Below are 12036 nucleotides of genomic sequence, written 5' to 3' on the forward strand. Positions count from 1 at the left end.
TTAACAGATATATCAGATAGTCACTAACAAATTGTCCTATGTATATTTCGCTCCGGATTCATACAAACATTGCTAATTTTGACCGGAAAACACTAGTTGGACTTCCACAATCATGCTGACAAGCAAAACTTACAAAGGCAACATACATGTTATAATATTATCTGCAACATAGCACTTTTTTAAATTGCCATACCCTTAAGGATGTTTCTTATTGATTGTTTATATTTGTAAGACACGGACGTTTTGCCTAACTGCTTAAGATGTATGTTTTTGTTGTTAAAAAAACAATACATCAAATAGTAATGTAATGCAATAAATTGTGGGTAAATGACATGTATTAAACTACAACAAGAGGGCCAAGATAGCCCTAGTTCGCTCACCTGAGAGGAGTTGGATCATTCAATCTTGACCTAATGTCAAACTTGACCTAGATATTGACCAGACAAACATCCTGGTCAAGTTTCATCATTATTGAACAAAAACTCTGGCGTAGGGAGTGTTTTTGTTTTTGTAAGATTTGAAATGGTGACCTATATTTTGAGTTGACCCCCCTTACCAAACATCAAACTTTGCTAACAAGGATTTTGTATAATATAATGAAAATTTGGACAATCTAAGGGCAATAACTATGGCATTAATTATGTGATTTTGCTCATCATCAAACTTGACTGAGATCTTTCAGCAACTTTGATAAAGAATGCTTAATTGAGAAATGTGAATGCTAGAGTGTTTACAAACCAAATGTGGACGGACGGACAGCGGACAAAGACCAATCCTAAAACCTCACCTGAGCAATCAGGTGAGCTAAAAATGTGTTTCACTGATCTGAGCCATTTTCCAACTTGTCCAAGAAATCAATAAAACATAAAATGAAATGAAATCTAGGTTAAGTTAGGGAAAGTGGGTCATGTGTGTTCCAAAACTAGGTCACCAGACCAAATCACAGAAACGGTTAGTTAACACTCCAGAGGTCACTTTTCATACCAATCTTCATGAAAATTGGTCAGAACCTTCATCTCAATGAAATATAGGTTGAGTTTGAATGTAGGTGATAGATAGTCAAAAACTAGGTCATAAGGTCAAATTATAGAAAACTTTCGTTAACTCTCTAGATGTCATATTTTCTTCCTGATCTTCATGAAAATGGATCACAATGTCCATCTCTATCAAATCATTACCTGAGTTTGGAAGTTGGTCATGTGCAGGCAAAAGCTAGGTTACAACTAAGTCAAATCATACAAAATGTTTGTTTGCAATCTAGAAGGAGTTTCAGGTGAGCGATACAGGACCCTCTTGTTCATTCACTTTTAGGCCATTTTTCCCCCTTGGCCAGTTTTTCACCCCTACCATTTGGTTTCGTTCCAAAGACCACTTTTACACTTAATTTTATCTTTTGACGATTACTTTGGGGGGCGAGGGGGGAATTGGCCGAGGGGAGAAAAATGGCCAAGAGTCATGTTGCTATTAATTCTTTAAGTAGGGGGAGGGGAAAATTGGCGAAGGGAAGAAAAAAAAATTAAGAGTCATGTTGCTATTAATTCTTAGGAAGGGAGGGGGGAAAGATTGGCCGAGGGGCGAAAAAAGTGCCAAGAGTCATGCTTCAATTAATTCTTTAAGTAGGGGGAAAATTTGGCCAAGGGGGGGAAAGATTGGCCTGGGCCATTTTTTCCCTGGGGGAAAAAACGGCCTAGGCCAATCTTTCCCCGGGGAAAAAATGGCCTAGGCCAATCTTTCCCCGGGGAAAAAATGGCCTAGGCCAATTTTTCCCCGGGGAAAAACTGGCCGGGGGAAAAAATGGACCGCTACACCGGCATGACCCATATTCAAACTTTCCCTAGACATTATCAAGATACAACTTCTGACCAATTTTGGTGAAGATTGGATAAAAACTACTTGAATTAGAAAGCGGACAACATGGTCAGGTTTAAAACACACTAAGTGACCCCGTGATCTATTTTTTGACCTGGCATGACCCATTTTCGAACTTGACCTACACATTATCTAGTTACAACTTCTGACCAAGTGTGGTGAAGATCGGATTTAAACTACTTGAAATAGAGAGCGGACACCATGCTCAATGTGTAAAACGTACTAAGTGACCCTGTGACCTAGTTTTTTATCTGGCATGGCCCATGTTCGAACATGGCCTTCAGATCATCTAGATAAAACTTCTGACCAAGTTTGGTGAAGATCGGATGAAAACTACTTGAATAAGAAAGAGGACACCATGCTGAATGTTAAAAAACGCACTAAGTGACCCCGTGACCTAGTTTTTGACCCGGCAAGGCCCATGTTAGAACTTGGCCTTAAGATCATCTAGATACAACTTCTGACCAAGTTTGGTGAAGATCGGATGAAAACTACTTGAATTAGAGAGCAGACAACATGCTGAATGTTTAAAACGCACTTAGTGACCCCGTGACCTAGTTTTTGACCCAGCAAGGCACTTGTTCAAACTTAGCCTAGACATAATGTAGATACAACTTCTGACCAAGTTTGGTGAAGATCGGATGAAAACTACTTGAATTAGAGAGTGGACACTTAATACAGACCGACAGACAGACTGACCGACCGACAGACAAGTTCACTCCTATATACCCCCCTAAACTTCGTTTGTGGGGGTATAAAAAGATAATGCCGGAGACCATTAGAATTACCACCACACCTCTATATCCATCAGTGGAAGACCTTCAACTTGAGATTATCTTATGAAATTGACCTAATTGGTGGCACCAGCAGTGAACTCCATACCTTGCCAACAGACTCTATACAAGGGAAGGAGCCTATGGGATGGATGTTAGCACAGTGAAAGATCATGACAAACAGCACCAACAACACTTATGCAGATATCACCACAGCTAGAACAGCTAGAAGCTGAAAGAGATGACCACCTTCAAGTGCTTTGCAGGTTGGATCATGGTATGCTGCTGGGACAAAGGTCCTGTAACAAACCTTTGACCACCACTATCTCTAAATAAAAGATAAAGCAGCGTCTATATACGTCAATATTGCAATTATTTCAATTCTTTTAATATTTTAACTTTTTTTTAAGTTACGCAAAAATCGATAATTCTAATTATGGTCTTAACATCCCGGGCATCACTTATATTGTCTTATATTTGCATGAGATCTAATATGTTGACGTGGAAGGCAGATGCAAAAAAACAATACACACAAATATATCTGCAATCAATGTTCTCCCTGCATACAATAATGGTAAGAAATCTAGGTCAAAACCACTGGATAAGACAGCAACAGTAAAACAAGAGGGTCAACACACATCCTTAATGACTGCAAGTATTTAGATAGTGAATTTCTAGGAATAGCAGTTAATTAAGATTTCATCTGTTTTCTAAATTAGTTGCTCTAGATTGACTTCATAGAAACTAACGTAGAATGATATTAAGCACAAATCTTTCCCCATCACTGCCATGTCATGATAAACATACATAATTATGTATACTTGGAACCTATTATAGAAATTTCCATGTGAGCTTGTAGGTGTTGGTAGTGAAATTCAGTCTGAAGCAGGACTTTAAATAGAGAATTAATGAGTTGCTGATAAGCAGGTGGCTGAATGGGTTGAATTGGTGAGATAAGAGTGCATTCCTGGCAAGCCATGCATTCATGATTGGAGGTCAAACACAATTTAAGTTATATACAGTTGTTTCTCCCCTAAGTAATTTTTTGTGAAATCAATATTACTACTTGAAATTTTGAGAATATTTAATAAAGGGTTTTCAGATGGCATAAATGCTTGTTGCACTCAGGCCTCGACACTAACGGTGGTCCGGGGACCCGAGGCCCCCAGATTTTGGCGAGGACCACCAGTTCTTTCAAGCTGGGTGGTCCTCCGGGAACCCTAAATTTATAGAACCACTTTTTCTTGATTGACCATTTGATTTTTTTAAAGTGCCTCCAATTTTTAAAGAGCAGCGTATAAAAAAAATCGGTAAAATCTTATCCGAAAATGTACTGCGAATCGAAAGCACGCGACTGAGCATGAGCGGCCAGCGTCTGTCAGTTGTAAATATTGATTTTCGACGATGTAAGTGACCTAAAGTGCAGAGAGTATATTGAAATCACTGAAGCGTGTAAGTGTTACAAACGGTGTTTTTTAGTGCTGCAACAATATACTGGTATATCGGTATATATATCGCAATACGCAATCAGCATATTGTATTGCGATACGATTTTCATCATACCGGTACGAAAATTTTACTAAAATCCATTCACATTTCGTCCAGAAAAGCCATCCGAAATAATGATATCAAGGTAAACAAAGTAAAGCGGCGTAAATAAATTTTTACGTAAAAATAGCATTCTTAAAAGTGTATTATACATGGGAGCTTTCGTTCCATGCTTTTGAACAGATTATCGTTAAATTAATTGCGCACAACTGTAAATGTTTTGTTCTATTCTGAATTGAGCATTTTTAATTTGTAATCCGAATTTCGAAAACACACTTCCAAATTTTAATGCTTACGCGACAATAAAAAAATAGCGTCAAATAAAAAGTGCTTTATCCTTTGTCTCAATAAAAAGCGCGCGAAAATTATGCAGACATGTAGAACGTCGCATGGAAAGTATGGGTGTATTTTGTGTTGTATAAAAAAGGGAACATCACGTCAGGCGAATTACGCGTGTTCAGTGAAAACTAAAACATCCCAGTTGGACGTTATTTCATCACATCTTTAAACAGTAACAAATGCCATAATGTTTTTGATACTTAAGAAAATTTGCAAATGTTTGTGTTTCTTGTTATTCTTGAGCACATTTATAGTAAATATTTACCAGAATTTGCTTTAAAACTAGAATATACGGGATTATCGGGTAATTGGCGAGTTATAATTCTGGTACAAGTTAGCAATATATTGCGATATATTGCAATACGGGTTTTTGAACTGACAATATATTGCAATACTGTTTTTGGCGTATTGTTGCAGCACTAGTGTTTTTACTGCTATTGTCAAGTTTTATGGGGGTTATTATCGGATTATCGGATTATTAATGGCTCCTTTATGATATTGAGCCCCCAAAAAAGTAAAACTGGGACAAACTGTCACGACAATCAGTAATTATAATAATTATTAGAGCCGCTATTTCTTTAATCAAAACCATAGGCGATCGGGCTGGCAAAAGCATTTAATTTCTCCACAAAAACACATGCCAGTATACACTTTTTTCTACAGGTATTTGTGAGCATTTCTGTTTAATATTTCCATTATTATAATGACCTTGGAAGGATATAATTTTATTAAGATACCAACAATTTCTGAAATAAAAAGTATATCGTTCACTTGGTGTACTATATTTCGGATATGTTAAAATTCGGACATTTAAAGATAGTGACATGCATGTGTTTGTTTGTTGTTGATAGTTTGTAAAAAAAATATGCTTTATGTTATTTCAGGCAACTAGAATAGATGGTGGTAGTTATCTGGGCCTTTCTGTCAGGAAATAGGCGTGAACAATTATAATTTAATTGATCCTGGAAATCATCCACCACTAACAGAAAACGTTTTAACAACAGAAGCTGATGTATGACATGTCCAAATGACCATATATAACTGTTTAACAAATTAAGTGAGATGATTTACTTTCTGATGTTTTATATTTCTTTTTCCCTTTCAAATGATGTAAATTGGTGTGATTCTATGTTTAAATAATTAATTTTGAAACATTTAGGCAGCATACTGTTTAATACATTGAAGTTAACATTGTTATATTATTTTGCTTATCTGTGTTGTTTATCAAGTTGAAAAAAAAGGTATTTATATACAAATAAAGCTTATTAAGACTTATGAAGGTATGTCTTATGAAGGTACTTATTGTTTTTTATGTAATAATATACTTTTTAAAGTGATAATATAGGCAATGACATTAATGTAGTAAGGTTTCTTTAAATGATTGTTCTTATTTATAAGGTTGGAATAATCGACAGTTTTCACGGCGCGAAAAAGTTGCAACAAGTTTTGTTGAGCCAGTGAAACCCCTGAATGCGCGTAATTACCTTTTATTTCTTAAAAGTTTATAATAAGAACTTCCGAAACGCTAAGTTCTGGCGGCAAAGGGCAATGCTGAAGATGATAATGCCGAAGATGATTATGACAAGGATGACGATGCTGATGATATTGATGAAATACATGATATCAAAAGTTTACAAGACAAGGTTATGAGCAGACCCATTGTCTGCTTTAAATGGCAACATAATTTAATATAGGAAATAAAAATGTGTACTAGTATGCTTCTTGTACTTATTTGCCCTTACGCCGAGAGTAGCTGTGTGTTGAAACAAGAGGACTCCCTAGTTTGGGTGAGGGCCACCAAAAGTTGAAAGTAGGGTTCCCTCCGGGTACCCTGTCAAAAAAGTTAGTGTCAAGGCCTGTGCACTTCATCCCCAACCAATCATCATCATAATAATCCTCTTCAGAAAGGAACAAAAATAAATAAATACAAATTTGGCAATTTAACTGTATATCTTATCGGCAGAATTAATATTCAATTGACTGCATGGAGATCATGAATATCATAATATGCATAAATTTCATTCACAGTGTTCATGGGTTATTTCTAAGTAGAGTGTAAACAAGGTTGCACTATAAAGCCATTTAAGGAAAACTACCCCACCCCGTGGCAGACATGTTTTTCAACAGACCGTAACCATAATGATTCTAGACCTAGATATCATAAAAACAAATGTTGTGACTAAGTTTCATGAAGATTTGACTACAAATATGACTTCTAGAGTGTTAACAAGGTTTTACTGTGGCCATAAAAGGAAAACTGCCCCGCCCCTGGCGGTCAATGTCTTTCAACAAACCGGAACCATTTTGGAACTCAGCTGAGATATCATAAGAACAAATGTTCTGAAATTTTTTCATGAATATTGGACTATAAATATGATTTCTAGAGTGTTAACAAGGTTTTACTATAGCCATATAAGGAAAACTGCCCAACCCCCTGGCGGCCATGTTTATCAACAGACCGCAACCATTTTCAAACTGAGCTGAGCTATCATAAGAACCAAGTTTCATGTAGATTGGAATTAAAATGTGACTTCTAGAGTGTTAACAAGGTTTCAATACAGCCATATAAGGAAAACTGCCGCGCCCTCTGGCGGCCATGTTTTTCAACTGACTGACCCAATTTGGAACTCAGCGGAGATAATATTGGGATATAATAATAATAAGGAAAACTGCCCCGTCCCCTGGCGGCCATGTCTTTCAACCAATCAAAACCATTTTTGGAACTCAGCTGAGAAAACATTCAGACAAATGTTATGACCAAGTTTCATGAAGATTGGACAATAAATGTGACTTCTAGAGTGTTAACAAGCGGTTTCTTTAACTTTCCCTAGTGACCTAGTTTTTGTCCTCACATGATCCAGTTTTGAACTCGACCAAGATATCATTGGGACAAATCTTTAGACCTAGTTTCATGAAGATCAGAAAAAAAATGTGACCTCTAAAGAGTTAACAAAGCAAAATGTTGACGACGCACAACGGACGACAAAAACGGACGACGCACAACGTACGACAGACAAAAGGTGATCACAAAAGCTCGCCATGAGCATGTTGTGCTCAGGTGAGCTAAAAACACTGCATAATTTTCAGCAGACCTGAATTGAAACGCAGCAGATATACCTTTAGAAAAAGCGTTCTGAGCAAGTTTCATGAAAATGCAACATGTTCAGCAAAGTTGTGCTCTAATAAGAACTCTTGCTAGGTACATCTGTAAGATATGACAGAGCACTGTGAACAGGGATTTTATTCAACAATTTTGTTTAAAGGCTGGGGTACTTTGCGTTCCAAGTCATTTGACTAAAACTGGTAAATGGAAAATTTTTTTGCTCACAAAATCTATAAAATTGACCTTCACAATGCAAGTGTTTTCATCAGAATAATACAATAATAAGTATACACAATGCATTTTCTGAAAACAAACTTGTTGACCAGACAAGGGTTTTTCATAGAAAAATACTTGTTCAAGTACATAATCACAATGATAGATAGCATTGTTCTGATTTTGTATAATCTTCCAACAGCACTAAGTTTTGATTTAACACTTCCCCCTATCAATTCACCAGCTGTCTATAATCTCTTACAGTTCTCAAGCAGAAATTGAAGTGTGCGTCATGACTTGGTAATATAAACTTCCTTCTGCAATAAGGATGTGATAAATATACGCCCACGAAGCTGACAGAGCTCATTATTCATGCAGTCTGCTCTTAAAAAGTGATGAATCCCTAGATGAGAGAGAAGATTAAGCCTTTCTTAGTCGAGGCTAAAGATGGTGAACATGTAGAGGGTGAATATTACATTATTACCATGCGACCATAAACAAATGCAACTAAAAGTTTGTATCGACATTGTTTGACACTGACTATTCTGAGTAAGATGTCCTTGCTGCAGACATTCCGATCTTGCCAAACGAATAAGTAAACAAAGGGATATTTTTTATAATTCAAAAAGGATTTTAAATGAGTCTGTTAGACTTCCTTGACACAAAGAACAAGGATTCCGAGTCTCTTTTCAAGGAGTCTCGGACTACCGGACTCCCGTAAGTGTCGAAGACTGCTGTGTAGTCCGCACAGGCTAATCAGGGACAACACTTTCCACCCAACTTGATTTTGGTTTAGAAGAGGCTTCCTTCATATAAAACAATCCATAAAAAAGGATTGCGCAGGCTAATCTGAGACAGCACTTTATACACATGTAATAAGACCATTTTTCTCAAAATGAGAGAAAAAGTAGAGAGTTTAAGAAAGAAGCTATGGTCCGTGTTCTGAGAAAACTTGGCACAATTCATGTGCGTAAAGTGTCGTCCCAGATTAGCCTGTGCAGTCCGCACAGGCTAATCAGGGAAGACACTTTTCGCTTTTATGACATTTTTCGTTAAAATGAAGTCTCTTCTAAGCAAAAATCCAATTTAGGCGGAAAGGGTTGTCCCTGATTAGCCTGTGCAGACTGCAAAGTCTAATCTGGGATGACACTTTAAGCACATGCATTATGCCCAGTTTTCTCAAAACGCGACTCTTATAATGCCTCAACTTACCTCTCCCATATTGGGGTATCTCAGCGGTGTGTTGTGTTGCAGTTTACCGTCAGCGTGCTCGTACAGTTGGCTCGCTACAAAGGGTCTCTTAGCATGGTGTGGACGATGCAAACGTTATGCTGAAAATGAGAGGTGAATGAATGTCTTTGGTGGTTTCATTTCTAAATGAAAATCCATTCGATGTGAAAGTGTCATCCCTGATAAGCTTGTGGCACAGGCTTATCTGGAGCAACACTCTACACACATGAATTAAGCCCTATTTTCCCAAATAACGACGCAAGTATTTGAAGAATCAAAAGAGTTTCTTGTTTTTTTTATTGTAATATTCTTCTGATAATAATTATTTTCAAAGTAAAAATCACTGTAAAATATTAAATTCTTACCCTTAACTGTGAATGTAAAACAAGGGACAAAATTGTCACAAAACCAGGTTTTCATTGTGAAAAAAAATCTGATAAAGGGAGACAACTCAAACTGAACTTTTGAAATGAACAAACAAAATTAACCCCCTTTGTAAGTTTGTTTTAAAATAAATCTATTTTTCGTGGCGACCTTGACATTGGAGATATTGACGTGATTCTTTCGTGCAACACACCGTCCCATGATGGTGAACAAATGTGCCAAATGATTTTAAAATCTCATAATGAATGACATAGTTATAGCCCAGACAAGCTCATTTATGGCTATTTTTTACCTTTGAACTCAAAGTGTGACCTTGACCTTGGAGATATTGACGTAATTTTTTCGCGCGACACACCGTCTAATGATGGTTAACAAATGTGCCAAATGATTTTAAAATCTCACAATGAACGACAAAGTTATGGCCTAGACAAGCTTGTTCCACCCGCCCGCCAGCCGCCAGCCGCCGGCCAGCCCGCCAACCAGCCAGCCAGCCCGCCTGCATTCGCCAATCTAATAACCAGTTTTTTCCTTAGGAAAACCTGGTTAATAAAATAATCTGCCAAATAAGGATGAAATTGTAAGACATTTCTATTAGATACGGATTATGGTTTCAATATATTCCTTTTTTTTCATTTTTATCTAAATGAAAATAATACAAAATAAAGTTTTTCCATGAGCATACAGATTATTATGACAGTCAAATAGCCTTCTAAAAAATAATGTTCAGTTTTTTCAACAGCTCTAGCTTTTTTTCCGAACATGTCTTAACCCATTTATGCCTAGCGTCTAGAAAAAAGGCCTTGGCAAACAGCGTAGACCCAGATGAGATGCCGCATGATGCGGCGTCTCATCAGGGTCTGCGCTGTTTGCTTAAAGGAATTTCTGTAAGAAATATTCTAAATATAGAAATAACAAGGGCTGTTTGTAAAATGACATGTTTGTAATGACATTACCCCTACATCACAACCCAAAGAGATTGTGAGAAGAATCACTGAAATCGTTAATGAAATATCTCGAAATGGATGTGATCATGTGTACATCACAGAAATACTGACACGTGGAAATTTCTCGAAATGTCCAGGATTACAGAAAATAGTCTTCGACAGACAGAGAATCAAATCAACAAGTGTGTAGCCAAAAGATTTTAGAACAATTTACTAAAATTTCCTGATATTAAATTCGCTGCCGACTATTCCAAAGATCTGGTGCATTTGGAGAGCCGTACCCCGGGAAACAACGGCATGCGCAAGTATCAGTGCCGACTACAAAGACTCATATGTAGTGTCAAATGCTAAATTCCAATACAATGTGGTTTATGTAATATTGGTGATATATGTATTATTATTATTTTTATTATAACATGTAATAAATCTTGGATCTAACACATTGTCTTATTTTATTTTTTGTTTTTTGAAAACAGTAATAGGAATTTACAACTTATCGTTCTTGTCAGCGACCCTTCTGCATCATAATCCGTTCCTCTGCACAACATTTACACACATAATTCAAATTTCTGTCTGACCAAGATTTATATTCTTCAGTATTTAAATTAGTACACTGGCGACGAAGCCAATTTTTGCAATTACTACACTGAATAGTATCCTCATTGCACTCTAACGTGCATTCAATGCACGGAAATTCTGACATTTTGTAAGCTATCCTGACCGAAAAACACAATTTACAATATCAAGTGGTGAAGACATGTTAAAATATGGGTATATATATACATTGCGTATAAGGGTCTGGCTCCATACTCAGGCGCCGACCAGATGTGAACGCGTTGACATTGTTTTTGCTGCAATAATTGGGGGAACTTGTGTGTTATACGCTGACACTTGGTTCTTCCTGCATTTCTGCGAGAAAAGGGGGCCATAACCCGGCAACCATGTGCGTTTTTGGAGTCCCATATTGACACGTTGTTTTTATTGCATTAATTGGGGGAGGATGGTCATACGAGAAGGTTAGGGAGGGGAAATATACGGGTTTCACGTTGACACGTTGTTTTTTCTGCACTTATAGGGGGAGCTATTGAATTTCAAATGTACATGTTGATTTTTTGTATCTTCAATAATCCATTGTAATTGATTTAACGCACACGCGCCTTTTTAAATTTGTGTTTGAGCTGTAAATTAATAGTCATAATAAAATGCGTGTTAAGTTACCAGCGTACACTCGATACTCGCGCAATGAATGGTTTAATGGAACGATTAAAATCGCTGTTATTAATACAAAGCACATTAACTAAAAGTCATGCTGCAATTTCTATTTAAGAGTTTCACGTCAATTAGAAATACTTAAAACATATACATCAATTTACGTATAAGATGATAAACACCATGAAGTGCTTTTCGGTTGGTACATTGCCGATATATTTATAACTTGCTACCAGTTGTTTATAAAAAATATATATTAAATTCAATATTTAACATGACTGTCTCAGTCCTCTAAACCGAAATGATCCGTAAAATAAAATAGTGTCTTTGTGTCGTATGAACGAATCTGCACTAAAACTAAGATTAGATTCACATCGTACATCGAATAATTAATTGAGCACATGTAATTCAACAAAACTGTACA

At 36.7% G+C, this 12036-nt stretch overlaps 1 long non-coding RNA gene across 1 annotated transcript in view; it reads right to left on the reverse strand.

Moving 5' to 3' along the window:
- LOC127847315 (uncharacterized) overlaps positions 1–12036 on the reverse strand; it is a 28659-nt gene that overhangs the window by 15031 nt on the left and 1592 nt on the right. Inside the window, exon 2 of the long non-coding RNA XR_008033914.1 lies at positions 9058–9176. This is a non-coding gene — a long non-coding RNA (uncharacterized LOC127847315). The remainder of the gene's footprint in view (positions 1–9057; positions 9177–12036) is intronic.

The sequence above is a fragment of the Dreissena polymorpha genome, chromosome 10 (assembly GCF_020536995.1).
Source record: "Dreissena polymorpha isolate Duluth1 chromosome 10, UMN_Dpol_1.0, whole genome shotgun sequence".
Lineage (NCBI taxonomy): Eukaryota > Metazoa > Mollusca > Bivalvia > Myida > Dreissenidae > Dreissena > Dreissena polymorpha.